The following is a 27,067-nucleotide window of genomic DNA, read 5'->3' on the forward strand; positions in this document are numbered from 1 at the left end:
CAGGCAATGTGCTTGTCAATGCCACTAATGAAATTGCATTCTTATGAAGTACAATTTGAAAACTGTTCTCATGATTTTATTAACAAAAGAGGCCAAGTAAGATAAGTAATTAAAAACAGAAAATACTGTAAATACTTAGCTAGATAAGGCAGCATCAGTGGAGAGTAAATCAGTTAGCATTTCCAGTCAATGGCCTTTCACAAGAATTGGGAAAGTTAGAAATGGAATTGGTTTTAAGCAAGTGGGTTGGGGGGGGAGAGGAAAAAAGGAAGGTCAGTGATAGGGTAGAAGGCAGGAGGGATTAAATGACAAAAATGTTGGTGGTGCAGGGCCAAAGGGAATGGTAATGGGACAAGTAAAGAAACAAAAGATGTGTCTAGAGAGAGGTGTGAATGGCAGAATGATGAATTGCTGCCATCTGAAAGTAAAAACAAGAGAAAAACCAAAAACTGCCAAAAGAGAAACAGAAAGGTTATGGTCTGTAATTGTTAAGCTCAATATTGAGTCTAGAAGGCTGTAAATATGAGCAGATTAGAGGCTGGGGATTCTGCAGCGAGCAACTTACCTCCTGACTCCCCAAAGCCTGTCCATCATCTACAAGGCACAAGTCAGGAATGTGATGGAATACTCCCCACTTGCCTGGATGAGTGTAGCTCCAACAACACTCAAGAAACTTGTCATGACTTAGCAGTTGGTAAAAGCTGAATTATTTAAAATCCCAGAGGGAAACCTTTAACAACTGTCATAACCTATATTTTCAATTGGTATGTTTGAGGTGGAGCTCAGAATTCAAGAATAAAACCAACAAGCATTGAGAGGTTTTTCATATAAATTAAATTAAACATATATTAATTTAACAACAAACATAAACACATACACAAGTCAACAAATTACCACCATAATAACTTTTAAGCAAATCCCCAAATTAATCGCTCTCATGTAAATACTTTCATCAAGGCAACAATAACTCATAGACTTTAAACAGACACCAGGCAAAGCACATTTAATTTTACAAATTCAAAATTAGTTTCCTTTCAATTTGTTTCCTTTGCAGACAGTTGTAGGTTTACAGGTGGCTTAGATCACCCATGTCTCTGACCCACAGGCAAACTCCTCTCAGGTTATACCCAGTTTTCCCTTTGAATGCAAATTCTCACTGTATCACCAGGCCCTTCGAACTCCACCTCTTCTAACAATAAAACCCCTTTCATGGTACCAATTTTATTAGTAATATAAACATATTGCTTGGTGTCTCCTAGCTGGGTGCAAGATTTCACCCCCAGTCTTTAAATGGCTTATTCAACAAAATGCACCCTTTACCTTTCTGTTAACATTTCAAAACTACTATACATTAAAGCACCAACGCTAGTTGGCTTTAATCCAGTTAAGACACACACAGATCCTACTACAAGTCCAATTTAAAATAATTTCCAATAATATATACATTAAAATCTCTTCATGACAAAGCTCAACACCATCCAGGACAAAGCAGCCTGCTTGATTGGCACTCCATTCACATTCACTCCCTCCACCACCATCGCACAATGGTAGTGGTGTGTACCATCTACAAGGTGCACCACAGCAACACACCAAGGATCCTTTGACAGCACCTTCCAAACCCACAACCTCCACCACCTAGAAGAATGTGGGCATCTATAAGACCCCTCCAAATCACTCAGCATCCTGATTTGGAAATATATCACCCTTCCTTCACTGTTGTTGAGTCAAAATCCTGGAACTCCCTTCTTAATAGCTCTGTGGGCATAACTACACCACATGGAATGCAGCAGTTCAAGAACGCAGCTCATCACTATCTTCTCAAGGGCAATTATGGATGGACAACAAATTCTGGCCAAGCCAGCGACACTCACATCCTGTGAAAGAATTTTTCAAAAAGTGCCCAATCAACAGATAAGGTTCTGATCCTCAATCATTTGTTGAACTTCATTAGAGCCCAGGTGGAGGCTAAGGACAGAGAGTTCTGATGAGAATAAGGTGGAGAATTAAGATAACAGGTGACTGGAAGCCTAGGGATCACATTTGCGGATTGATGGAAGTGTTCCGCCAAGTAATGGCGCAATCTGCATTTGCTTCCCCCAATGTACAGTATACCACATTGTGATCTTTTGAAAGATAAGTTTTTATTTTTTTAGTTTCCTTGTGGGCCAGAAGGAACATGAGTGCTGTTGCTTATTTTGATGTGTTCCTGCTAGCAAGTGAAAATCAAAGTCACCGCATTTCTCATTTAAAAAAAATAACAATTGGCACTTAATTAAGTTTACACTTGACAGACACTGTAGGGAATTACAAATACAAAATATTACAGATGCTGGAAACCTGAAATAAAAACTGAAATGCTTCAAATACTCAGCAGATCAAGCAGTAACCATGGATAAAGAGAGTTAAGGAGCCCAATTTTAACTCCAAGTGAATGGGTTTTGAGCAAGTTAAAATCAGGCTCAACATTTCAGGTCGATGCTCTTTCATCAAAAGGTCGATAATGAACTTTTACTATAATATCACTTTGTCTTCCTCCATTCAATTTGTTTTCCATTGCAGGTAAACAGTTGTTGCTTATTGTCATTTTCATACTTGGAATAAATTGAAGTATACTCATCTTAGTGACAACATACATAAACAGGATAACTTAAAAAAATCATATTCATCAAATATGTCTGTCTATTTAACAGCAAATTAGCAACCTTTTAGTAAATTATACTGCGAAGTGAAGGCAGAATAACGTGTATGCCAGCTACGACACGAACAATTTGAATAAGTTATGCATAGATGATGAGCTTTTAAATTTTGTCAGTATAGTCACATTTTTGTTGTAATAACTCATGATTAAGTCAAATCACATTTCATATACAACTTTTGGCTCAATTTGGAGACTTACTTCGCCTGGTTGAATACCTGCACAAATATATGCAAACACTTGGAAGGAAGCAAAGAAAGAACAGCAAAACGCCACAACTTAGTTCACTGGACAATGAGGTATGGTATTTGCTGGAAAAAAGAGAAAGTATGTTCAATTTACAAAGGGAGTAGTTTGACTAAAATTCACAGTGCAATATATTAACATAATTCTCTTTATCCTTTCAAAACCAGTCTAGTTTGATGGAGTGAAAGTGCTCTTTACGGAATGTGTTTGAACCATTTCAGCTAAGTTCCTGATGGTCACAAATAGTAGCATAAATTGGCAGAAAATTTCAACAGCCTTACTCAAAGACATCATAACAACGACTTTTGTAGAAACTGTAGCTATTTACGTTGTTGAGACTGTAGTTAAGGTACACAAACAATGCAGAATTTGTGAACTGCACTTAACATCTGATTTCAGTTATATCTTGCCTGAAAGTGTTTAATATCAATTCTGCATTCAAAATCAGAAAGGTGTTTCTTTTTAGTATTGAGGTTAGTAGTGGTTTGCATGCGAACATCAAATTGAATACTACACTTGCTTTCAAGATATTTAATCACTTCAGTAAATGAAGTTTTAAATGCTTCTTTAATAACTTTATATAAATGTATTACTTCTGTTTTCTTTTCACAATTGACCACATTTATGAATCCTGCTGTTGCATTGGAATCGGTTCAGAGAAGATTCACTAGACTGATTCCTGGAATGAAGGGGTTGTTTTACAAAGAAAAGCTGAGTATGTTGACCTATATTCATTGCAGTTTAGAAGAATGAGAGTTGATCTTATTGAAACATATAAGATACTGAGGGGGCTTGACAGGGTAGATGCTGAAAAGATGTTTCCCCTTATGGGGAATCTAGAACTGGGGGCAAGGTTTAAAAATAAAGAGTCTTTCACTTAGCATTGAGATGAGGCAGAATTCCTTCTCTCAGTGTTGCTAGAGTTTGGAGTTCTCTTCCCCAGTGAACAGTGGAGCTGAGTCATTGAATATACTCAAAGTTGAGTTTGATTTTTGATCTGCAAGGGAGTCAAAGGTTATGGGGGACATGCAGGAGAGTGGAGTTAAGACCACAATCTGATCAGCTATGATCTTATTGAATGGCAGGCTAGGCTCAAAAGACTGAATGGACTAACCCCCTAACCTTCCTATTTCTTATGATCATCTTATAAATCTTTTTAGGTATGATAATTTTCACTAAATACTTTTAAAAATTAAGTGTGAAGAACTCTGTAAAATTCACCAAAGCTCTGGAGACTTCCACAAACCACCATTGGGAGACATAAAGATCCATTTAGGAACAAGAGCATCTCAGTGCTTGAAACTCCGTAGACCAGTCAGCTATGTTTAATGGTATACATGTCTGCGTGAGCATAAAAATCAACATGAGAAGACCATGTACTCTATTCACTTATCCAAAAACAACTAAATAGATGGCGTGGAACTTTAAAAATGACCTTTATTTGTTTTAGAGCTTAATCAATATTTCATTCAATTGACCAACAAACACTGAAATGGATGGAGTGTCAGGATTTTCTAGGTCAGATCACTTATTTTAAGAAAAGTTTGCATTACTGTTTACAAAGCTATTGAAATTATGAATAATGGGCAGCATGTCATAACGTATAGCATTGAAAATAATATAACAATGCTCACATTGTTCTAGTCTATGAGAAAATATTATGTTGACATTTTACCATATTGTTCTGACATTTTTCATGAATGAATGCAATGGTTTTTATGAGGCATATTCAATATTTCTTTTTGATATAATGTATTGGTGGTGCTGTTGGCCAGAAACAAATATAGCAATTTTGAAATGGGTAGTTTGATTGTTTTCCTCCCTGTGAGGCCAATGTGTATGAAATAGATGAATTAGGTGCCACTTGTAGCCAATGCCCCAACTGATGGCGCACAATGGTTCAAATGTCTGTTTTCCTACCAGTCTACAAGATACCTCATGAGCTGAGACTGTTATAGAGTTATAGAAAAGGATGCGATCACAATACTCTGTCTCCCTAAAGAAGGAGCTTGCATTTGTATAGGGTTCTTTCCCTTGTATGCTCTGGAACGGAACACAGCTTGCCCCCTTGAGAGAGCTGGGACTCAAGTTAACTGCAGATCGAGAGCCATGGTAAGTATGTTGATCACTAATGAAGCCAACACCTATAATTGAGCAAGTTTGAGGTTTGGGAAGTTGGAGAGGTCAGTAGGAGATGTGGCCCAGGCTCAAAGATGTCAGGGACTATGATGTTCACAGATAGAAAAATTAGGAGGAGTGGATAAAAAAATGATGTTTTAATACTGTCAATTTTTTTTCTGAAGAAAGCATGTTGTCAATTAGAATGCATCCTACCTTTACATATGTTGTGCAATTTTTGAAATCTTTTGCATAGCAGGCGAACCCATAATTTTCATTCATTCTTCGTGCAGTTTCTGAGATCGAATGTTTTAGAATCAGGAGGAATCAGCATTCCTTCTGATCCTGGATAGTGAAACAAAGCTGTCAGTCATCTTGAAATTCAGTACAAGCCAAGAGCACAATTCAACCATTATAGAATTTTCAAATAACTGATGGTCCCAGCTTGGCACGTGAAATGAGAAGGATGCCAATCCTGATAGCTTCAATAAGATCACCCACTGACTAAGCCTGTGGCTGATGTCAGCTGAGCAGCTCGCAGGTGACCTCCTGACCTGAAATGTTATGTCTTCACAAAAGTGTTGGAAAGCAATTAAAATGAGGATATATCAGAGATATATGAAATATTTAAAGTGATGAATTTTGTGTCTCTTTTTCAGCAATATTCAAGCTCTGTACTACCAAGTGACTGTTTAAAAAGGGGGATGGGAAACCAATCATATTGTTGCAAAATGTCCTTTCTTTTGGTTTCTCCACTAAGCTAACCAATCAGTACTGGAAATAATGTTGGTTAATTTCTGTAGGATTTCTCTCACTCATCTACCATAACGTTGGCAAAGGGTATTGGAATCTCTCTATAAAAACAGCATCAGTGATTTGTACAATTTTCCCAGGGTTACCATTCCAAAGTTATGATATGTAAATGCACCATCAATGTTTATAACATGACAAAGCCATAGACATTGAATTTATAGGAAATAGCTAAATGTACCTATACAGTTGCATTTTTGATATCTGAAGTACTGATATAAACATTTGTTGTCCTATACCTCTGTGTATATGAGAATCCTGAACCTTGAGATCACATAGGGCAGACTTTTCTGCCTGTCGGGCGGGCAGGCCTGACCCAATCTCCAGCGGGCGGGGAGCTGATTCTCGCCAGAAAAGCAGGCCCTGCTGCTATTTTACATGGGCGGGCCAATTAAGGCCTGCCCAGCGTGATATCCGGCAAGAAGCGCTGTGCGCTTTTTGTGCAGGTGGGGCAGGGATTCCCCAAAAGCGAGAGTGCACCTTTTCGTGCATGTGCATGAAAGAGCGCACATCTCCCTGAGGCTAAGTGCTGCCTCAGGGAGATCGCTGACACTTTAAAAAATATTAAAAATAGAAAAAGAAACATCCCTTGACATGTCCCCCTCATGTGACAATGTCACATGAGATAGGACATGTTCATAATTTACATAATAAGTTTATTAAACTTGTTTAAACCCTACATGAAACCTCATCCCGCTGGTGGATGAGGTTTCATGTTTTTTCTATTGCCCCTCGGGACTCCTGGCCTGCTCGCCAATCTTAAGGTTGGACGGGCAGGTCCTTTAATTGTATAATTGATCCTGGCAATGGCCTCAATTGGCACGCAGCTGATTTTGCTGTGGGCCGGCCTTCCTGAAAATTTAAATGGGCTGGGATGACGTTGGGGGAGCTCCTGCCCCCTGCTTGCCGACGGCAAAATTCTGCTCATAGATTTCCAGATGTATCACTGTCAAGATCAAGATACTCAATACAGTAGCAGATTATAGCTTCCAGCATATATGCTAATGCCTACAACATTCTAAGAAATTCTTATAATTTGTATGATATATGATTTATTGTAAATCAATAAAACATGCAATTCACAGGACATGCCAGCCTTGCTGTTTGTAATCCTTATCCTCTTGAGTCAAAATTTATCCTGAAAATAAAACATCCCAGCAATGCTATTAAAGGTAACCTGAATTTGTATTTTTTCGTATGAGATGAGAACTGGGTAAAATATCACCTTTCAGGTTTTTTCCTGACATATGTTTGAAAGTACATCCATGTCACTGATGATCTGCAACTATAATCAGCGTAGACAGTGAAAAAGCCAAACACAAAGCCGAGAAGAAACCAGTGTATGTGGGAAGATCTTGAAGTGGGATTTTATATTATGCAATGCATTCTAAATGGTTACATCTGAAAATAATACTGCAAAGTTAGAGCTGCTGTTAATCATTATTGGGAATGTGAATGCAACAAAGTATGATCCTCCCAATATCATTGTGATCGATAGAATTGTTTTGAATGTAAGAATATTTGCTGCTCTACCATCCAGTATTTTGTACCTAGATTTTTTGTGAGAAGTTACTTTTCTTTGCCCAGTTGTACCGTCATGACAGGGAATCTAATCAGTGATTGTTCACTCATTGTCCACTTTCAGAAGAGCAGGCACTGAAGTGGGGCAAAGTCACTTTGTGGTAATGCCACTGAACTAGTAATTTGGAGGCCTGGATGAATGGTTGGAGATATAAGTTCAAAATCCCACCATGGCAGCTGGAGGAATTTAAATTAAATTAATTAATAGATCTGGAGTAGAATAAAGCTTGTCATGAAACTACTGGATTGTCATTAAAAACCCAATGGGTTCATCCATGTCCCTCAGGGGACGAAATCTGCCATCTTTACCCAGTGTGGTCTACATGTGACTCCAGACCCATGTCAATGTGGTTGACTCTTAACTGCCCTCTGAAATGGTCTACCAAGTCATTCAGCTGTATGTGGCTCACCACTGCCTGTTCAAGGGCAATTATGGATGGGCAATAAAATTTGGCTTTGCCAGTGATGCTTAAATCCTAAGAATGCATAAAATAAGAATAGCAACCTAGAGGAAGTTCGTTCGTCTTCACTTCCTTCTCCCTTACCACTGGGATGCTAGGAGCAGTTACAACACCTCTGCTGTTGGACTCATGAAGATTGGTGATTCCGCACAGAGCACAGTTCAAATTTGGGAACTTTCTGATCTGTACTTGGCCACCCAGACAACATTTATAATTGCCCTTGAGAAGGTGGTGGTGAGCTGCCTTCTTGAACTGCTGCAGTCCATGTAGTGTACCCATATTGCTGCTAGGAAGGAAGTCCCAGGATTTTGACCCAGTAATACTGAAGGAGCAGTGATATAGTTCCAAGCAAGGATGGTGTGTAACTTAGAGGGGAACTTGCAGGTGGTGGTGTTCCCATGTATCTGCTGTCCCTGACCTTCTAGATGTAGAGGTTGGGTGTATGGATGGCACCGTCGAAGGACTGCAGTACATCTTGCAGATGGTACACAGTGCTGCCACTATGCATGATGGTGAGCTGAATGAATGTTTAAGGGGTGTATGGGGTGCCAACCAAGCGGGCTGCTTTGTCCTGAGTGTTGTTGGGGCTGCATTCATCCAGACAAGTGGAGAGTTTTCCATCACACTCCTAACTTGTATCTTGTAGATGGCAGACAGGCTTTGGGATGTCAGGAGGTGAGTTACTTTCCACAGAATTCCCAGCCTCTGAGCTGTTCTTGTAGCCATAGTATTTATATGGCCAGTCCTGTTCAGCCTCTGGTCAATGGTAATCGCCAGGATGTTGATAGTTGGGAATTCAACAATGGTAATGCGATTAAGTGTCAAGGGGAGATGATTGGATTCTCTCTTTTTGGGGGTGGTCATTGCCTGGCATTAGTGTGGCAACAGAGGAAGTATAATGACTTCACTGAAGCTCAGGTTCAGAATTTCTAACAAGTTTCTTGTTATTTTGCTCAGGTGTGAGCCAGGATAGTCGCCTACATTAAGTGCAGTACTGTATTGCCAGGTTAGGAATTTTCCTGTATTCAGTCACTTAATAGACCACATGGGAAAATGCGTGTCATATAAACTAATGCTTATTTACAACACAAGCATCACTTATTTCAGATAGGACTGCCTGATAAGACAAACACACATTGAAAGCCAGGGTTTGATTAACCAGAGAGTCTTTAATTCTTTTTTACCTGGAATCTTCCATACCATTTTCAAATTTCTACTAATAGTCTTTGCATTGTAGAAGATGAAACATTTAATTGAATAGAGGTTGAAGGGGCTTCTCCATCATTTACTAATAATAAAAGGTGCACATAAGTCAGTGAACCTGTTGTTGGTGCAGATATAACATCTTCAATGTATGTTGCAGCTTGGCCTTCTAAAATCCTCCATTCCTCTCTGCCTTTGTTGAGGCAGCCATTATTGTCAGGAGAAACATAACATACAGAGGAGCAGGAGTATGGCATTCTGCACATTGAGCCTATACCTTCATTCAATTAGATCATTGCTGATCACCTACCCCAACACCACTTGCCCGCACTATCCCCAAATCCCTTGATGTCATTAATATCCAGAAACCTATTTCTATTTTAAACATACTCAATGGTTGACCTTCCACAGCCCTCTGGGGTAGAGAATTCCAAAGATTCGCCACCAACTGGGTGAAGAAATTCCTCTTAACCTCAGTCTTAAATGGTCTACCCCTTATTCTGAGACTCTGTCCCTGGGTTCTAGATCACCAGCCAGAGAAAACCTCCAATCATCATCCACCCTGTCACAGCCAGTAAGAACTTTGTAAGTTTCAATTAGATCACCCCACATTCTTCAAAACTCGAGAATACAGGCCCAGTTTCCCTAGTCTCTCCTCATAAGACAATCCCGCCATCCAAGGAAATAGTCTGGTGCACCTCCATTGCATTCTCTCTATCACTATCCTTTCTTAGAAATGGAGATCAAAAGCTGTAGACAATACTTCAGATGCAGTCTCGCCAAGGCTCTATACAATTGCCATAAGACATCTTTAACCCTGTACTCAAATCCCCTTGTGATGAAGGCCAACATACCATTTGCCTTCCGAATTGCATGCTGCACATGCATGCTCATTTTTTCAGTGACTCATGAACAAGGACGCCCAGGTCCCTTTGGACATCAGTATTCCCCAGCCTCTCACATTTAAGAAATACTTCTGTTTTTTTCTACCAAAGTGTTTAACTTCACTCTTATTCATATTATATTCCATCTGCCATGCTCCTGCCCACTCACTTAGCCTGTCCAAATCATCTTGAAAGCTCTTTGCATCCTCCTCACAACTTGCATTCCCACCTAGTTTTGAGTCAGCATTGATTGAGTGACAGTTTTTATATTTTAGGCAGTAGCAATTTTATCTCCTCCTCTATAGCGTATTGAATGTAAAGTATCTTGTCTATAGCAAGTTTAAGAACTGGCTGGATGTATTATAGTTCTCAGCTGCACATATGTGTTATAACTAGGGATTATTGACTATTTGAGCTGGTTGGGATTTTCAGTTTAATCTCTAATATCATTGTGTCAGCCGTGGCTTAGTTGGTGGAACTCTTGCCTTTGCATTACAAGGTTCCAGGTTCAATCTAGGATTTGAGCATAAATATTAAGGCTGTCATTAAAGTGAGGTATTGAGAGAGTGCTGCATTGTAGGAAGTGCTGTCTTTCTGATGAAACATTAAACTGAGGCCCTGCCTACTCACTCAGGCAAATGTAGGAGATAGTATATGGCCCTATTTTGAAGAGCAGGGGAGTTACCCAGGTGTCCTGGCCAATATTTATCCCTCAAACAACATCACAGAAACCGGTCATTCTTACGTTGTTGTTTGTGGGAGACTGCTGTGAGCAAATTGGCTGCTGTGTTTCTTGCATTACAATAATGGATGCACTATAAAAGTAATTAATTGGATAGAATTTTATGAAAGTGCGATTTTACATTCCTGTTGAAGTCAATGGAGTTCAGAATGGCTCGGTGCATTTTACAGCCATGACAGGGCCATAACATTCCTGCCATTTCTGTAAAGTGCTTTGAGATATCTAATAGTTGTGAGTTTCTTTTCTAATATGTTATTGATATGAATTTATGCTCAGGATTTTTAATGGTTAATTCTTAAAAATCTACCTCCTTTTTGTCACCTTGAGGGGATTGGTATGGAGTAAATGATCCAGCTATTGAAACTGTTATCCATAATGATCTGAATAACAGGTAATCCATTATCCTATTTCAGACACTTCCAGCAGGCAGCCATACACTTGATGCTGGAAGGAACCGTGTCTTGTGTATATAACATTGGGCTGCCTCGCTAGAATCATCTCTTATGAGGTTAGTAGCTCATTGTATTGGCAGCTATATTGCCAAACCTCCTGACTGGGAGGGAAAATCTAGCAGACAAGAATAATGAGTGGAATTTATACTGCAACAATACAAAGCCTGTTTAGACCACATCTAGAGTACTGATATATTAGCCTTCGAGGGAGTGCAGCGTATGTTTAACAGAATAATAGCTGGAGTCTAAGGACTAAGTTATGAGGAGAGATTACAGAAAGTAGGACAGTATTCCCTGGAAGTTAGAAGGTAAAGTTGATTTGATAGCGGTTTTCAAGATATCAAGGGGAACAGATAGGGTAGGTAAAGAGAACTATTTCTAATGGTCAGGGAGCATAGGATGAGGAAGCATAGGGCAGAATTCTTTGCCTGTCGGGGAGGTTGTGTGGGTGGGGGCGTTCCCGATCGGCGCCCCCCATTGGGGGTGCGCCGCCATTTTACTTGGGCAAGCCAACTAAGGCCGGCCCAGCGTGACGTCCGCCCTGAAGCGATGTGCACTCCCTGTGTGGGCAGTGGGGGATTCCCTGAGCAGGTCTCCCTGAGGAGAGTGCTGCCTCAAGGAGATCACTTCAACTTTACAAATTGTGCCGAATGGAGAGAAAAAATATTATTGACAGGTCCCCTCATGTGACACTGTCACATGAGCTGGGACATGTCAATTACTTGAATGTTAAAACTTAATAAACATTTTTAAAACCCTCATGAAACCTCATCCCGCCCATGGATGAGGCTTCATGTTTTTTCGGAAGCCCGCCTGGGCTCCCGGCCTGCCCGCCAATCATAAGGTTGGATGGGCAGCCCTTACAATGACCTCAATATGTTAATTAATAGGCCTTAATAGACCTTTGACAGTTCGGCGGGCATGCAGCCAAATTGGCTGCGTGCCCACCGAACTGAAAATCTAAATGACGCGGGGTGACATTGGGATGCACACCCGACATCACACTGTGTCATTTTACATGTCGGTGTGCGGGTCCCGCAGCCGCAAGCCAACCGGGAAATTCTGCCCATAATCTTAGTCATAGTGCCAGACTTCTCAGCAATGAAACTTGAAATCATTTCTCCACATAAAAGGTGATAGAAGTTTGGAACTCTCTTCTGCAAATTACAATTGATGCTGCATCAGATGTAAGTTTTAAATCTGAGATTGATAGGTTTTTATCCAAAGGTATTAAGAGAAATGAGAGAAAAACGCATGTATGGCGTTAGGGCATGGATCCAAAAATGATTTTATTGCATGGTGGAACAGATGCGAGGGGCTAAATGATCTACTCCTGTTCCTTTGTTGCCAGAGAAGTTACAAAACATATTTAAGATCAATTGGCAAATATTTGCTGAGAGGAAGATAAGGCTTACAAAACTCTACCTTAAAAAGCGAGCTGACCAGTCCAGAGCAGACTTTGGTCAGGTTCAATGATGAGATTGTCCAAGGAAAGTGGATGTTTTTGCTGTATGCTAAGAGGGTTAGGGTGGTGAATTTTTATTATTGGTGGGTGAGAGACCGGATTCAGTTGTATTGTGGTGAGATGTACTTCAACTTTTTCTCTATCTGTGAAATAAATTTTAAAAATTTAGCCTCATCTCACTAAAGTATGAAACAGTTCATCTTTGGGAAGATTAGAGAAGGACACATGTTGAGTATCAAGGTGTCCAGTACATACAGCAAGTGGTCTCATTTTCATACCTCCTAGGTCACTCTGACATACATTTAGATATTGAGCAGTACAGATGAACTTTAGATTGAGGGACACAGGCTCTGCTTACAGTAATGTTTAAGTGACATGAACCCAACAGAATATTTGCAGCACACCCACAATTTGCAAGACCATGATTAGTAGTTATCCATCTCTCAGACTTCTCTCTTATTTTGTTACTCATGCTAAATCTCATGTATCCATTGTTTTCCAATTACAACAGGTTCCTGGATTAATTTAGGCTTAGTATAGAAAGACAGTCAAAAAAAAAGCTTATCTTGTGCCTGGAAGCTGTTTTGATATTCATTCATTGCTCATTCATTACTTTCATATGTCAGGCTACATTTATTCATGCTCATTTTAATTTAGTTTTAATTGACACATTTCTTTAAGTGAGTCAGCTTTCCCAGCGATCTCTGATTTAAATTGTTGCCTCCATGCTAAATAATCATTATTTATAATAATTTTCATGAGTTTTGCTTTCAAATTTCTGTTGTGTTTGGGGGATCTTATTAAACGCAGTGTATGGAAGCACTAAGAGATATGGGGCTGGATTTTTGTGGCCCCGATCAGAACCAAATAAAGGAGGGACTGAAAAAAATGGCTGCTGAGTGGGGTGGTCTGAATTCCAGCCTTCTTTTCCACCCTCCGCTTCTCCCACAAGGGCAGAGAAGAAGCAGAGCCCGGAATCTGCCCACTCCTATGAAGGAGTCAAGAGACAGCATTGTGGCCTCATTGAGAACCCACCATATATAAGTTTTTTTTTAAATTTTCATGGAGGCAGCCAGACTTCAGCAGCTGTCAGGTTCCACAGCAGCTTCATGAAGGTATGAACCATGGATTAGAGTCATGAAGAGTTTAAAAGGTAAGTAAAATGGTTTTGCCTCCTTTAAAGTTCAGCACTAAATGCTGTAGCATGAGTAGTATCTGTGTTCAGTGAGGTGAGATATGACAGACAGTGCTGTGATTGGAAGGTGTAACTACCCTAAAATAATGTATTTGCCAGATTGGTAGTTTGGCCAACTGGCAAGCTGTCAAGTAAAAGATCAACATTGTAAATTTGGAAAAATCTTCAGATGAATTAAAGCAGTTGTTCAACTAATGGATAAAAAAGTAGAGTACATTTCACAATGTTGAAAGGACAGCCCAGATGAGTCAAAGCAGTTGTCCAATTAATGGATAAAAAAGTAGAGTACATTTCACAATGTTGAAAGGGCAGCCCAGATGAGTCAAAGCAGTTGTCCAATTAATGGATAAAAAAGTAGAGTACATTTCACAATGTTGAAAGGGCAGCCTCGTACGATAACAAAGAGTAAATGTTTAATCTTTCCCCATTGCTTTAATATATTCAGTCTAGACATCTGCTGGGATAGCAATTCTGAAGTCTGTTTGTATACTCAGATGAACATACGTACAAACATTCAAATTAGTAGCAGAAATAGGCCACTCAGCTCCTGAAGCCTGCTGTGCCATTTGCTAGGATCTTGGTTGATCTGAATGTGACCTCAAATACACTTTCTTTTATTTTTATTTATTTTTTACTCTGGGAGTTTTAAGATCTCTTGGCTGCAATTCTACTGCCTACTCATTTTGCAGTGCTTCACATTGTTGAGATGCCAGCTGCTTTGAAGAGCATATTTGTTTAACTAACTTGCTGGAGTTTTTGATGAGATGCCAGAAGGTTGATGAGGGAAATGCTATTGATGTGGTGAACACGGACATACAGAAAGCATTTGATACAGTGCCACACAACAGACTTGTGAGAAAATTTATAGCTCATGAAATAAAAGGGAAAGTAGCAACATGGATATGAAATTGGCTGAGTGACAGGAAACATAAGACTAGTGGTTAATGGATATTTTTTGGGCTGGAGGAAGGTCTGTAGTGGAGTTCCCTGATGGGGTTGGGGCCATAAAATGCAGTGAGCCATTCTAAACTCCCTTGACTTCGGGAACATAAAATCCCGCTGACGTAAACCTCCACCCATGCTTTCCCTGACATATTAATGACCTAGACCTTGATGTTCAGGGCACAGTTTCAAAACTTACATATGATACAAAACTTGGAAACATTATGAAATGTGAGGAGGATAATGTAGAACTTCAACAGTTTGGTGGAATGGGTGGACAAGTGGCACATGAAATTTAATGCAGAGAAGTGTGAAGTGATTCATTTTGGTAGGAATAACATGGGGAGACAATATAAGATAAAGTGCACAATTTTAAACAGGATGCAGGAACAGAAACACCTGGGAAGTTAACATACAAGTTCAACAGGTAATAGGGAAGGCAGATGGAATGTTGGCCTTCATTTCAAAGGGAATGGAGTATGAAAATAGGAAAGTCTTGCTAAAACTATACAAGGCACTAGTTAGACCACACCTAGGGCAGCATTTTCCGGTCACAAACAGGGTCGGGGCCCTCTTGCCGACGCATAAAATGATGCGGGGTGACGTCAGGCGTGTGTCCTGACATCACCCCGCATCATTTAGATTTTGTCAATGGCCTATTAAGGCCATTAAAAAAGTAATTAAAATGATTAATGGACCTGCCCGTCCAACTTTAAGGTTGGCGGGCAGGCAAAGTGCCCAGGCAGCCTTCTGAAAAAGCATGAAACTTCAGCCACGGGCAGGATGAGGTTTCATGAGAGATTTAAAATGTTCGGAAATTTTTAAAATAAACGCAATGGACATGTCCCAGCTCATGTGACAGTGTCACATGAGGGGACGTGGCAGGAAAATTTTTTCTTACCTCTAATAAATTTTCAAAAGTTCAACTGACCTCCCTGAGGCAACACTTTGTGTGAGATCTGTGTGTCTTCTGCACACATACACGAAAAAGCGCACAGACCTGCTCAGGGAATCCACAGGGAGTGCACAGGACTTCCGTGCGGACGTCACGTAGGGCAGGCCTTAATTGGCCTGCCCATGTGAAATGGCATTGCGTCCCCAACTGGGGACGTCGATCGGGAACCCACCCACTCATGCCCGCTCCTGCACAAACCCACCGACGGGGGAAAAATGCTGCCCCTAGAATAATGTGAACAAATTTGGCCCTCTTATCTCAGGAAAGAAATTCTGGCATAGAAAGTTCACTAGGTTGATCCTGGGTATGGATGGATTTTCTTATGAGGAGAGGTTGAGTAGGTTGGGCCTGTACTCATTGGAGTTTAGAACAATGAGAGGTGACCTTATTGAAACATATAAGATTCTTAGGGGGCTTGACAGGGTAGATGCTGAGAGGTTGTTTCCCTTTGTGTGAGAGTCTAAGACCAGAGGGCATAATCTCAGAGTAAGGGGTTGCCCATTTAAAAGCGAGGTGAGGAGGAATTTCTTCTCTGAGGGTAGTTAATCTGTGGAATTCTTTACCACAGAGGGCTGTAGAGGCTGGGTCGTTAAGTATATTCAAGGCTGAGATAGCCAGATCTTTAATCAGTAAGGGAATCAAGGTTTATGGGAAAAAGGCAGGAAAGTGAGGTTGAGGATTATCAAATCAACCATGATCTCATTGAATGGCGGAGCAGTCTTGGTGGGCTGAATGGCCTACTTCTGCTCCTATGTCTTATGGTTTTATGGTCTTATGGTCTATATGTGCAGAAATCATTGAAGGTTGCAGAACCAGTAGAGAGAGGGTTAATATAGCCTAGGCTTATTAATAAGGCATTGAGTTTAAAAGCAAGGACATTATGTTAAACTAGCATAGCGCACTGGTTCAGCCTCAACTGGAGTTTTACATCTAGTTCTGTATGCTACACTTTGGGAAAGATATGAAGGCATTAGAGAGAGTGCAGAAAAGATTCATGAGAATGGTCCTAGGGATAAAGTATTTTAGATATGTAAATAGATTGCAGAAGTCGGGACTGTTTTCCTTGGAAAAGAGAAGACTGAGAGGAGATTTGACAGAGGTAATCAACATTGAGGAGTCTGGACAGAGTAGATAGGGAAAAGCTCTTCTCATTGGTGGAAGGATTGAGAACAAGATCCTTCTTGATCTAAGGTAATTGGCAAAATAGGCAAGGGCGACATGAGGAAAAAATGATCAGGAATCCATAGCCTGAGAGGATAACCTGGAGGCAGGTTTTAATTGAGGCATTCAAGAGGCAATTGAGTTGTTGTCTGAAAAGGAAGAATGTCCAGGACAATGGGGAGAAGGTGTGGAGAGTGGCACTAAGTAAATTGCCCCTACAGAAAACTGGCAGATGGGCTGAATGGCCTCCTTCTGTACTGTAACAATTCTGTGATTCTGATTACTCAGGGGGTTTTATGTTCTTAGTTGCAATCCAACTGCCTAATTGTTTTACCAGTTCTTCACATTGCTTATACAGCTGCTTTGAAGTATCTGTTTGTTTGCTTGAGGAGTTGTATTGGCTTCTGGCTACAAACCAAATGCCCAATCATTTTGCAAGGCAAGACATAGTTGGTTTGAATACTCTGTTTACTCCTGGAGATTTGTGGGCTATTCAATGGCTTCCATTAAATTAGGACTTGTGAGTTATGTTCATAAAGTGGATAATGAATCAGGTTAGGGTGGATTACAGTGGTTAGAAAGTTCAGCTGTATATAGATGTGCCACTGATAGCCTGGTACTTATGAGGCAGAGGTTTCTTGGGAACAGAGGACAGCTTTTTAACCTGCCCTCTCTGAAGCAGCAGGCCTGCCTCCAGGCCACTTCAGGCCTGAAAACCTGGAAGATCACACATGCCAGCAGAGGCGAGATCACTGTGGCAAGATTAGTCCTGTCTCCTTATTCTTGCCTCTGTTATGAGAATGGTTTATGTAGATGCCAATAGCTTTGAGGTCAAAGCCAGTAACCCATAGTTAAATTTTGTCCTGGAGCAATAACTGTGAAAACAGTTTTTGTCCCCTAGTTAATAAAATATTTTTTCGTATTGCAAGTTACAGTGCTAAGCTTTGTTTCTGAACTGCACTTTCCTTGTAACATGCTGAATTTGCTGATGTTTCACTCTGAAAAATGGTTTGAAATGTGAAAAGTCACATTTTTCAGTCTGTTAACTTTACAACCTAATTTGAGATTTTCCTTCAGCTGTTTAGTAAGTTAGTTAGCATTATGTAACCTTAGATATGATTGAATTTAAATCCAATTTGGATCTCATTTATATATAACAAATGCAATGTTTCAATGCTGGCATCTTTTTTTAAATTGGGAAAGCAGATTTTAATTGTAATTGACAATTGTAAAATGTTTGTAGTTAGCATAATTCATGAATATTACATCTATTGGAATTATAGAACACCTTACAAGCCCCACGACCATAAGACCATAAGAACATAAGACCATAAGACATAGGAGCAGAAATTAGGCCAGCCGATTGAGTCTGCTCCCCCATTCAATCATGGCTGATAAGTTTCTCAACCCCATTCTCCCGACTTCTCCCCATAATCTTTGATCCCCTTACCAATCAAGAACCTATCTATCTTGGTCATAAATACGCTCAATGATCTGGCCTCTACAGCCTTCTGTGGCAATGAGTTCCATAGATTCACCACTCTCTGGCTAAAGAAGTTTCTCTTCATCTCTGTTCTAAAAGGTCTTCCCTTTACTTTGAGGCTGTGCTCTCGGGTCCTAGTCTCTCCTACTAATGGAAACATCTTCCCCTCATCCACTCTATCCAGGCCTTTCAGTATTCTGTAAGTTTCAATCAAATTCCCCCTCATCCTTCTAAACTCCATCGAGTATAGACCCAGAGTCCTCAAACATTCCTCATATGTTAAGCCTTTCATCCCTGGGATCATTCTCGTGAACCTCTTCTGGACCCTCTCCAGGGCCAGCACATCCTCCCTGAGATACGGGGCCCAAAATTGCTCACAATATTCTAAATGTGGTCTGACCAGAGCCTTATAAAGCCTCAGCAGCACACCTCTGCTTTTATATTCTAGTCCTCTCGAAATAAATGCCAACATTGCATTTGCCTTCCTATCTACCGACTCAACCTGTAAGTTAGCCTTGGGAGAATCCTGGACTAGGGCTCCCAAGCCCCTTTGCACTCCAGATTTCTGAATTCTCTCCCCATTTAGAAAACAGTCTATGCCTCTATTCTTCTTACCAAAGTGCATGACCTCACATTTCCCCACGTTGTATTCCGCCTGCCACTTCTTTGCCTATTCTCCTAACCTGTCTAAATCCTTCTGCAGCCTCCCCGCCTCCTCAATATTACCTGTCCCTCCACCTATCTTTGTATCATCTGCAAACTTAGCCAGGATGCCCTCAGTTCCTTCATCTAGATCATTAATGTATAAAGTGAAAAGTTGTGGTCCCAACACTGACCCCTGAGGAACTCCACTAGTCACCGGCCGCCATCCTGAGAAGGACCCCCTTATCCCCACTCTCTGCCTCCTGCCAGACAGCCAATCTTCTATCCATGCTAGTACCTTGCCTCTAACACCATGGGCTCTTATCTTACTGAGCAGCCTCCTGTGCGGCACCTTGTCAAAGGCCTTCTGGAAGTCCAAGTAGATAACATCCATTGGCTCTCCTTTCTAACCTACCCGTTACCTCTTCAAAGAATTCTAACAGATTTGTCAGGCATGACCTCCCCTTGATGAAACCATGCTGACTTTGCCCAATTTTACCATGCACTTCCAAGTATTCTGAAATATCATCCTTGATAATGGACTCTAAAATCTTACCAACGACCGAGGTTAGGCTAATCGGCCTGTAATTTTCCATCTTTTGCCTCACTCCCTTCTTAAACAGGAGGGTTACGTTAGCAATTTCCCAGTCCTCTGGGACCCTCCCTGACTCCAGTGATTCCTGAAAAATCGCCACTAACGCCTCCACTATCTCTTCAGCTATTTCTTTCAGAACTCTGGGGTGTAATCCATCTGGTCCAGGTGATTTATCCACCTTCAGACCTTTCAATCTTTAGCACCTTCTCGTTGGTAATGTCCACCATACTCACCTCTGCCCCCCGACTCTCTTGAACTTTGGGGATGTCACTCGTGTCTTCCACTGTGAAGACTGATGCAAAGTACCTATTCAGTTCCTCCACCATTTCTTTATTCCCCACTACTACTTCTCCAGCGTCATTTTCCAGTGGCCCAATGTTCACTTTTGCCTCTATCTTACCCTTTATATATCTAAAAAGAACTCTTGCAATCTTCTTTTATATTGCTGGCAAGTTTACCCTCATATTTAATCTTCTCCCTCCTTATTTCCTTTTTAGTTGTCCTCTGTTGATCTTTGTAGGCTTCCTAATCCCCTGGTTTCCCAGTGCTCTTTGCCGCATTGTATGCTTTCTCTTTAGCTTTTATGCTGTCCCTGACTTCCCTTGTCAGCCATGATTGCCTCGTCCTCCCTTTAGTATGCTTCTTCTTCCTAGGGATGAATTTTTGCTGCGTCTCCCAAATTACTCCCAGAAACTCCTGCCATTGCTGTTCCACTTTCTTTCCTGCTAGGCTCATCTCCCAGTCAATTCTGGCCAGCTCCTCCCTCATGCCTCTGTAGTTGCCTTTATTCAACTGTAATACCACTACACCTGATTCCAGCTTTTTCCTCTCAAATTGCAGGGTAAATTCTATCGTATTATGGTCACTTCCTCCTAAGGGTGACTTCACCTTAAGCTGTCTTATCAAATCTGCCTCATTACACATCACTAAGTCTAGAACTGCCTGTTCCCTAGTGGGCTCCACCACAAGCTGCTCCAAAAAGCCATCTCGTAGACATTCCACAAATTCCTTTTCTTGGGATCCACTACCAACCTGATTTTCCCAGTCTACCTGCATATTGAAATCCCCCATGATCACTGTAACCTTGCCTTTCTTACACACCTTTTCTATCTCCTGGTATATCTTGTGCCCCACATCCTGACTACTGTTTGGAGGCCTGTACATAAATCCCATTATGGTTTTTTTACCTTTGCAGTTCCTCAACTCTACCCGCACAGATTCTACATCATCTGACCCGACATCATTTCTTGCTATCGATTTAATTTCATTTATTACTAACAAAGCAACCCCACCCCCTCTGCCAACCTGCCTATCTTTTCGATAGGATGTATATCCTTGGATATTTAGCTCCCAGTCCTGATCCCCTTGCAGCCATGTCTCCGTAATGTCCACCACATCATACCCGCCAATTTCAATCTGCGCCACAAGCTCATTTACCTTATTTTGTATACTGCGTGCATTCAGATACAACACCTTCAGTCCTGTATTTCCTGTCCCCTTTCTCATTGTCGTTCCTTTATCTGATGTGCTTGAAGTTAAATTCCTAGCCCTTTCTAAACACTGTCCTATTTTGTGTTCTGGTGACTTTAATAGCCTCTCCTGGGCTCTCCTTTCTTTTCAGTTTTTTCATAATTTTCCGTGAAGTTGAATCCACCCCGCACCGCGCCCCCCCCCCCCCCCCCCCCCCCCGCCCCACATGCTAACTGCTGCTTTGTATCCCATTAGTTATACTTCTTGGAGTTTTACCCTTCTCCCCCCCTCCCCCCCCCCCACTTTCTAGTTTAAAGTCCTGTTGACCACCCTGTTTACCCTTTTTGCTAGAACATTGGTCCTAGATCAGTTCAGGCGGAGACCGTCCCAATGGTACAGATCCCTCCTGTTCCAATACTGATGCCAGTGCCCCACGAAATGGAATCCCTCTTTCCCGCACCACTCCTTTAGCCACGTGTTTACTTCCCTTACTCTCGCGTCCCTATGCCAATTTGCATGTGGCTCGGGTAGTAATCCGGAGATTATAACCCTTGAGGACCTGTTCTTTAATTTAGTTCCTAGTTCCTGATAATCCCCAAACAGGTCCTCTTTCCTAGTCTTACTTATGTTATTTGTCCCGACGTGGACCACAACAACTGGATCCTCCCGCACCCTTTCCAATATCCTTTCAAGCCGGTCAGAGATGTCCCTCACTCTGGCACTGGGCAGGCAACATACCATGCGGGACTCTCGATCCTGCTTACAAAGGAAGCTATCAATTCCCCTAATTATAGAATCCCCTACAACTACCACTTGTCTTTTTGCTCCCCCCTCTTGAATGGTCTTCTGTGCCATGGTGCCATGGTCAGCTGGCTCATCCTCCCTACAGCCCTGTTCCTCATCCACACAGGGAGCATGTACCTCATACCTGTTGGACAAGGTCAAGAGCTGAGGCTCCTCTGTTCCTGAACACAGGATCCCTCTACCTGCCTCACTTGCAGTCACACCCTGCTGACCCTGACCATAGGACATGTTGCTTTTTGGTTCTAAAACATACTTTGCATATTCAAATGTTTTGTTATTTGTTTATTACTTTAACAAAGAGACATGTGTTGTTTTATGGCTTATCTTTTGAATTATTAATGCAATGTTCTTCCAAGGTTGATAGCATTGACATTCTCCATCTTACTCCTGTATTTTGCCCTATTACACAAAGCAAAAATAATCTGTTAATAAAATAAGCTGTCATTATTGTAAAGAAGTGTCCACTATGAGTTGGTTTTCAGGTTCTTGTGGACACCAAAATATTACCTACGATTTTTTCTCTTCCCACTCCGCTCCATGACCATGTTCTCCACAAATTAAAATGTGGGTCTTGATTTCAAGACAAACATTTCTTTTGAAGTAATTCATTTTCACTTCTAACAAGGATATATGTATAATTCTTTTGTATTAAATTAAAAATAACATAATGGTGATCGATTTGGTCACAATACATATTTTAGGAATATTGACATTATGTAATAACTCAAAGTCAACACAGTCAAAGTCAACTCAAAGTGCAAACCTTGTATGTAGTTAATTCCATCTGCAACCCTGTGAACACATTTTTTAATTAAAATGAAAATTAAAACAAAATCTAGTGATATTACCCACTCTTCTAACAAATAGCATTGTAATGTTATACATGTAAAATGCCTTTTAATGAGCTGAAGATGTCAAAAAACCAATTACAGTATCTCAGAAAGCTGTACTTGTGAGATATGTAATTACAATTTTGAGTGAGCAAAGACATCAGCACTATTATTCAATGACAAAATACAGAGTGGGGACCATGTCATTTATCTAATTCTGTTCTCCTTTTTAATCCCTATTAAATTTCAGATTTCATACGCTCAATATAACAATATATAATATATAATCATCTGGTATATTTTGTCCACAAGCTTGGAAATTCAGAACATGTTCAGATTAAAAAATATAATATAACGTAACATAAGAAATAGGAGGAGGTCTCGCAGTGCAGTGGGTAGCATCCTTACCTCTGAGCCAGAAGGTCAGAGTTGAATCCCATTCCAGGATATTTAATGGCCAAGGAAGTTGCATTCATAATTCAGCTAAGCTTTTTGATTATCAACCTGCAAATGCTTCCAACACCCCTATGGCAGGCGGTAAGAATGGGAGAGACTCCTAGTCAGCCATGCTTGAAGTGGAGTGGCTCCCCTCAAGCTATAGCCTCAAGCTTCAGGTTAGCAACTTGTTCCAGGAAAAGCAAGCTACAGAAAACTCACACAAGCATGCGGGTTGTCTGCCTCGTGTGCCTCTAGACACATATAGCAGGTCTTCTAAGTTTAATATAAGAAATGTAACATGGCTGCTGATTTGTTTTTCATGGAATGTGAGTGTCGCTGGCTAGGTCAGCATTTATTCCTCAATGCTAATTACCTCTGAGAATGTGGCAATGAGTCACCTTCTTGAACCACTGCAATCCATGTAGTGTAGGTACATCCACAGTGCTGTTAGGAAGAGAGTTCCAGGATTTTGACCCAGTGACAGTGAAGGAACGGTGATATAATTCCAAGTCAGGATGGTGTGAGACTTGGAGGGGAATTTGCAAGAGGTGATGTTTCAATGCATCTGGTGCCCTTGTCCTTTTAGGTGGTAAAGGTCGCAGGTTTGGAAGGTGCTGTCGAAGGATCCTTCATGAGTTACTGCAGTGCATCTTGTAAATGGTACATACTGCTGCTACTGTGTGTCCGGGGTGGAGGGAGCGAATATTGAAGGTGGTGGATGGGGAAAAAATATGATTTGAGAAAAAAACCCACAAGTTATTTCAAAACAAGCTGGCAAGTATAAGATATCACATCAGTGGTATCGTGTCAATATTTCACAGACCAATTACTCTCAGGAATCCTTTCCAGTTGTGACCTTTTTGAAGTGTATCACATAAAAGAACATTGACAACATAAAGTCATCCACTACAATATTTTGCTTGTTCTATAACTGTTCTGCAGCTCAAATTAATGAAAGTTGCAGAATGTCCTGCAAATGGTGGGCACTGTGATATACGATGGAAGCAATAATGGAGTTAGAATGCCAGCGATCTGGGTTGAAACAAAGCTTGAGCCTAAACAAAAGGGTGCCTTGTATTTAGTCTGCAATGTTGTAAACTCTGCTGTTTCAATGCCAAGTATGTTGATAATAGATTTTTCTTTATTCATTAATGGGACGTGGGCGTTGCTGGCTTGGCCTGCATTATTTCCCATACCTAATTGCCCTTGAGAAGGTGGTGGTGATCTGCCTTCTTGAACTGCTGCACTCCCTGTGGTGTAGGTACACCCACAATGCTGTTAGGAAGAGAGTTCCAGGATTTTGCCCCAGCAACATGAAGAAACGGCGATATATTTCCAAGTCAGGATGGTGAGTGACTTGGAGGGGAACTTCCAGGTGGCGTTCCCATGTGTCTGCTGCACCTGTCCTTATAGATGGTAGAGGTCGTGGGTTTGGAAGGAGTTGTCCAAGGAGACTTGGTGAGTTAACACCTTGGTGAGCTAACACAGGAAAAAAAACAACTTGCATTTATTTAGCATCTTTCATAACCTCGAAATGTCCCAAGCACTTCAGCACTTCAGATGACTGAATTGTCATCACTGTTATAATCTAGGGAAACTGATCAGTCAATTTGAACATACCAAGGTTCCACAAATAGCAATGAGATAAATAACTGCTTCTCGTTATAGTGGTTGAGGGTTAACTGTTAGTCAGGATGCCTGGAGAATTCCCCTGCTGTTTTTGAAATGGTGCTATGGCATATTTTTATCCCAAATGATGAAGAAGCTGGCACCTTGGCTTGAAAAGTCATCTGAAATACAGGCCTGAATTTTTGTTTCTGAGTCGGGAGCACAGAGTTGGTACAATTCCTGGCTCCGCAAATCTGACCGGGGAAAAAGTATCCTTGAGCTTCCAATTTTCAATCCCAGGGGTGAGGTATAATGGGAGGCATTTTGAGTGACCATGAAAATAGTATTGCCACAGCACAAGGACTGCCAGGTACAGAGGCGGGCTGGACGGAAAGGCCCAGTACTGTGGGACTTTGTTGCAGCTTTAAAAAGAACAAAATCAGCCCTCCAGCCCTTGCCCTTCACACTCCCTCAACCCCACACACTCCCCATCCCCCATCCAGGCCACTTCATTTCCCCTCCCACCTGATTCCACCTCTCCCACCTGTCCCATAGCCTCTTATACGCTCCATGCCAACCTATGTCCCTCCACCCACACCCCATGGCCCCTTATAGCTCTCTGCCAACATAGTGTCAACTCATGCCAACCAATGCCCTCCACCCACCACCCTTTGCCCTTACAGCCTCCATGCTAACTCATCCAACATCCACCATGAGCAGACCGCAGGACTCATGCTGAGATTAAATAATGCTCTTTAATGTCTATTGATATATTCACTGTTTAAAAAAAAACACTTTTTGATAAAAACCCATTCACCACCTTTAACATCCTTCAAACATTTAATCCTTTATAATAATAGGCATTTGTATCCATAGTCCCACTTCAAAGACTTTATAAGCACTTGGAGCTGTCAATCAAACTGTGAACTGACAGGTGCCCTACTGTGATAATGATAGGTTGTGAAATCAGTCATGCAGCATAAATCTTATAATTATAACCTTCAGGTTTATGCCAACAGACAGAGTGAAATAGAAAGCATTGACTTTTTTAACACTGCAGGCAGTTTTTTTTTCAAATATGCAAAGGGCAGGAGATTTAAATGACTTGATAGGTTAACAGTTCCCTTCAACAGTTCCTTTTGTGGATTTAAGACTAATGTTTTAAACCCGAGTAAGAATAATTATAGGGGTATGAAGGCAGAGCTAGCTAAAATGAACTGGGAAACTAGGTTAAAAGATAGGACAGTAGAGATGCAATGGCAGGCTTTTAAGGATATTTGTAATAACTCTAAGTAAAGATTTACCCCAGTGGGTAAGAAAGACTCTTTGAGAAGGATGCGCCATTCATAGCTAAACAAGAAAGCTAAGGATAGTATCACATAAAAAGAACCACTATGCAAATGTCCAAAAGATTAGTGGTAGCTCAGAAGATAGGTTAGAATTTAAGAGTTTGTATTATTTAAATAGGAAGAGAGTAAAAAAAAACTGGTGTTGGTTCTCTAGAGAGCAAGTCTTGGAATTGATCATGGAAAACAAGGAAATTGCAGAAGCATTGAACAGGTATTTTGTGTGTCTTTTCACTGTAAAAAGGTTTAAAAAGCTTCCCAAAGATACTTGAAAATCAAGAAGTGAACAGGAGGGAGAAATTTAAAACAATCACCATTACTCCGGAAAAGGTGCTTGGAAAATAATTATACTGAAAGGCTGATAGGTTCCCAGATTGTCTTCATCCTGGGGTCTTAAAAGACTGACTGCAGAAATAGCAGATGCATTGGTTAATAATCTACCATAATTCCTTACTTTCTGGGAGGGTCCCAGCCAATTGGAAACTAGCTAATGTAACACTTCTGTTCAGAAAAGGAGTGAGACAGAAAGCAGGAAACTATAGACCATTTAGCCTAACATCTGTCAAAAGGAAATTGTTAGAATCTATGGTTAAGGAGGTTATGGCAGAATACTTAGAAAATTGTAATGTGATCAAACAGAGTCAGCATGGTTTTGTGAAATGAAATCCTGTTTCATTAATTTATTAGAGATCTTTGAGGAAGTAACAAGCAAGGTGGATAAAGGGGAACCTGTAGATGTGTTGTGCTTGTATTTCCAAAAGGCATTTGATAAGGTGCCACAAGGTAAAAGTACATGGTGTAGGGGGTAAAATATTAGAATGGATAAAGGATTGGTTAGCTAACAGGAAGCAGAGAGTACAGATAAATGGGTCTTTTCTGGCAAGCTGTTATTCGTGGAGTACCACGGATCAGTGCTGGGGCCCTCAATTATTTACAATCTG

Source organism: Carcharodon carcharias, chromosome 3 (assembly GCF_017639515.1).
Source record: "Carcharodon carcharias isolate sCarCar2 chromosome 3, sCarCar2.pri, whole genome shotgun sequence".
Taxonomy (NCBI): domain Eukaryota; kingdom Metazoa; phylum Chordata; class Chondrichthyes; order Lamniformes; family Lamnidae; genus Carcharodon; species Carcharodon carcharias.